Consider the following 5,001-nt stretch of genomic DNA (forward strand, 5'->3'; position numbering starts at 1 on the left):
TGTAGATGAACATATGCTGTGATATATTCATAGATTAAACGGATTCTTTCATTTTTCTGGACTGAATAATGACGTGCATTGAATTTAATTAAATGTGGACGGAAACGTGTTTATCTTTGACTCACCAACGACAGTGGGTCATTTACTAACAGAATCAAGTTTAATACATCACACATTTACATTAATTGGCAAAAATTGAAAATAACAACAGCTTATTTAGGCTAGTTTTACAAGGAGGAAACAATACGGCGATTGTTTCCCTTGTTTCCAGCTGTACAACAGACACTTCTAAAAATATCTGGAATGATTTCTAGCAGATAGAAGGGTTTTAAAGATGAAAATGAAGTTTATCTTGAGAGAGATGGGTGAGGGAATTTGTCTGTTATACCAGAACAACACGCTCCTTCGGACCAGCTTAACCCAACGGTACACTTTGGTTGAGATCGACTCTTTTACCTTTGCAGATGATAGTTTCAGCGTTGGTATAGAGCTTTCCTTTCAACTCTTCCAGCGTCTCCGTAAGAACAGCTAAACCTCAGGAGTCGTGAGATCATCCAGAACAGACATTTCATAATTCCCTGATCTTCTCTCGTTCAGCTTATTTTTCTTCCTCCAGCATCCTGAATTCCAGCCTTCTGAACTCTGGAACTCCTGGAACCAACTCACAGCATTCTCTCAGCGTTCTCCTCAGCGTTCTTCCCAGAACTACCGAGAACTTCTCAGAACTACTGAGCTCTCCAGAACTCGACTGGAGCTGGAACCTCTTGCAGAACTGCCGTGAACTAGGAAGTGATGCACCTTTTAAAAAGGGTCACTTCCGGTTCATTTGAGGACTTTCTGATGGGTCGATGGACCAACAGAGGTGTGTTTTTGTGATGTAAGGTGTTATTAAAAAGTCAAGGAAAAAGATTAGATTGTTTAAGAACAGACAGAAGATATTATGAAGAACTCAGACTTCGTGGAGTCAATTCTCTAGTATCTTTCTGTAAAAGTTAAACATGACATTTCTTTTTCAGTAAACTTGCAGTTGACCGAAACTTGAACTTTGACCAACTTACACAACTTGCTCATTGAAGACAGAAAATCAGACAATGCATCATTAACCTGATTTCTACTTTGAATGAGGATTAAAAATCACTAATACTGTTTCACAGTTGATTTAAATGAAATTTAAAAATGGTTTGGAAATGGTTTGAACTAACACAATTTGATTATCAAACATTTGTAAAATAGTAATGATAATAGAAAGTAGTGTTCTTTCACTTGATTAATTCAAGAAAGAAAGTCTCAGGATGGGTCAACCTGTATTTCTGGATTCAAATCAATGAAATGACAGTTTCTGTCCCATAAGGTCCTTAAGGTCAGGATTTGACCTCAGGCCTAGTTCACTACACTTTTAAACCCCAAAATACATTATGGCAAAGACTGGTTCATCCCAAAGATCCAGTCCCCCGGCACAAACAGAGTAATGTTGTGTATGCTGTTCAGTGTCAGGAGGGCTGTGATCAGTCTTACATCGGGGAAACAAAACAGCCACTGGCCAAAAGGATGGCCCAGCACAGAAGATCAACATCATCAGGCCAGGACTCTGCGGTCTACACTCATCTCCAGGCCAGCGGTCACTCTTTCAGGGATGAAGATGTGCACATCCTGGATAGAGAGGAGCGATGGTTTGAGAGAGGAGTAAAGGAGGCCATCTTTGTGAAAAGAAACCGTCCATCATTAAACAGGGGTGGAGGCCTACGTGTTCAATTGTCCCCCTCTTACAATGCTGTGATTGCTAGTATCACTCAGCCCTCTGTGAATAGTAAACAGCCATCAGTGTGCTAATGATCCATTGTTAGGCTGATGGTCCTTCTTGAGCATGTGATCAGCTGGTTTTGGTTGTCAGCAGCAAAACTGGTTGATCCACTCTGAGAAGGTGCTATTTAAGAGACTGAGCTGAAAACAGCACCTCAGACTGAAGAAGTCTCTCGGACGAGAGACGAAACGTTTCTACATTTTTTGTTGTTTTGCTTTGTTTTGGGTTTTTTTGAATGTCCAGAGGACCAGATTTAACTTTTTTAGATTAACAAAATAAACACCTAAAAACAGTTATTCATTTGCTCATTTGCATGAAATGTTCAGGACATTCATGTTCCTTAGGGGAAAAATCCACCACCTTATACAACTGCTTAAAAATGCTATTTTTTTTTTTTTTGTATCTCACAATTAACTAGTTAGCTTTCTAGAGGTATATCAGTCTGAAATAAAAATATCAAATTTAAATTAGGTTTTTTTTTCAATTTTAACTCTTTAAGGCCTCTAGTTAAAAAAAAACAACTAAACATTTATTTTTTTATTGACAACATATTTATTTTATGGCAGTTTAACAAAAAATTGGAATCTTCCCAATTATTATGCCCAAAATGAGTTTTTTCCATTTGATTCTTAAAAATGTCTGTGCTTTTGTCAAAATAACTTTCTCTCGGTATTTGGACATGGAGCTTTTTTTAAATAATTATAGTGAATCTGTTTAAAAATATATAAAAAATAATAATAATTATTATTATTAACTCCACCTGTGGACAACTCCACTTTCTGGTTTGTTCTTTGCTTTTTCTGATCGGATACACGAGTGAGCTACAGGAGCGCAGTGGACCTGCTAATAACGTGCTGCTTTGGAGGAAGCTAATGGCAGCTGTTGTCAGTTATGGAGTGTCTGATTCTGCAGCCTGCATGCATGTTAAACATCATTTTGAGATTAAATGTTTACTTGTGTGTATTACAAGTGAGTTTTTACATTAAAACTAAATGAGTGACCACTTGATTCACATCCTCCTCATTTGAATTTCTCTGATTTTTGTAACACTTTAGTATCATTTTTCTCTTAAAAAAATAACACATATCCACCAACAATTGCTACCCACTACAGCTTTAATATCATCTGTTCCATTTCCATCTGCCCCACTAATTTATTTTCTGTATTTACTCTCCCCTCAATCAATGACATCTCCAAATTAATTCAAAAATCAAAATCGTTGGTTACGTACTGTAACCCCAGATTCTATGAGTATAAGCGTAGCCCTTTAAGGCCTTCGCTTTAGTGGTTTATCCCGTTATGCAGAGCATAAGCACTGAAAAAATTAGTCCACGCCCACCTGCTGTGTGGGCCCCACCCGGTCCGTATAAATTACGTTAAGAGCGGGAAATCGGCTCCCAAAATAGCTTTTTTCTTCAGCCATTTAGGAGCCAGTGAGGCCCGACGCTTAAAGGGCTACGCTTATACTCATAGAATCTGGGGTTACAGTACGTAACCAACGTTCTATGTCGTATAAGCTTCGCCCTTTAAGGCCTTCGCTTTAGTGGGTAAAGGGCGAAGCCGATGTGGTCCTCGCCTCACTGGGTCCATTCGAACACATTAAGAAGCGGAAGCTTGCCCAAAAAACGTCTTGTCACTCAGCTCCCCATGTGCATAACTACGCATCGCGTAATTACGTGCCATGCACAGACGCATGTTGTGTAGCTATGCGTTCTGACAAAGCATGAATGCCCCGGAAAACTTTCAACGGGAAGAAGATGTTGAAAAGAGGGGTGGGGGGCGGGCATGAACCAACTGGTTCATGGCTGAACAGTATAAACAGATTAATGTCCATAAATTGATTATAAATCAATTGAACTGATTGGTAACAATAATCATGAACTGATTAGTGACAATAGAACCAAAATCACAGACACGACTTGTGACTGATAACAACATCTCACACTGTAATGCATGCAGACAGAAGTGAGCTTAAACAGAGTTCCATGAGAACAATAACATTCATTCTGTTAGAGCACTAAGGACAGAATGTGTCATGGAACGAGCCGTTACATCACGTAGGTAAAAGCGAATAAATGAGCAGGGTGTTGACCATGCAGCCGCAGTGCAAATGTCCTGCATTGACATACAGAGGATGCAAATGCAGAGCAGTTGAAGATGCGATACCCCTGGTCGAGTGTGCTTAGAGGTTGACAGGAGGCTCTAAATCTGATGCTCTGTAGGCTTCAGAAAAGGCCTCACACAGCCAGTGTGACAAGCGCTGGATGGATAACGGCGACCTGCAGAAGCATCTCTATAATGCACAAACAATTGTTGAGTTTGAAACGCATTGCAGCTGTGCGCGTTATGTAACACGTCAACGCCCGCACCGGGCAGAGAAGATGAAAAGATGCTTCCTCTTCTGATCTGTGGGGGGGAGAAGACCCCTCCAACGATATCACTCTTGATTTAAAAGAGCTCGTGATGTTTTAGGCATAAAAGCTGGGTTGGTCTTAAATCAGCTGAGCTGCCCGTCAGCCTAAATTCTAAGGCATGACGAAGCAACAGAGAGGGCAGATAATTACTTATCCTCTTAGCGGGTGTTAAAAACCAGCAGCAGGGCTGTTTAAAGAGACAAGAATTTAAATGAAACCTGATCCAGAGGCTCGATTGAAGCTTTGATCAGGGCTCGCAGGACCAGCGTTAAATCCCACTGTGGAGCAAGTGGACATGAAGCAGGCCTGTGTCCCTGAACATCTTTTAGAAAAACGCTTCATCAGCGGGTGAATAAAAGCTGTTCTGTCTCCGAAACCTTCGTGGCAGGAATAGATGGCTGCAACTGTACGTTAAAGCGTACTGAAGCCAACTCTCTATCCATCAGCTGTTGTAGAAAAACAACACGCCGCCTAAAAGGCATGAGGTGGCCTCTAAACCTTCTCTGTACACCAGCGCTGAAAAGCCGTCCCCTTGATGTGTACAGAACTGTGGTAGATGCAGCACGTGAATCTTGAATTGTGCACACTATCTCCTGAGGGAGACCCATCCTCTAAGTGGGACCGCTCAGCGGTCAGACCCACAGGTGTTGACCTATTTCTGGGTAACTCTTGGTCGCTCCTCCTGCCTGAAGGAGAGCATCCTCCCTCCACGACAGTTCCACGGCGACCCGACAACAGACGTTGCAGGCCTGGGAACCATGGTGCGTTCACACGCCGGGAGCCACC

The sequence above is a fragment of the Nematolebias whitei genome, chromosome 17 (genome assembly GCF_014905685.2).
Source record: "Nematolebias whitei isolate Nwh7 chromosome 17, NemWhi1, whole genome shotgun sequence".
Lineage (NCBI taxonomy): Eukaryota > Metazoa > Chordata > Actinopteri > Cyprinodontiformes > Rivulidae > Nematolebias > Nematolebias whitei.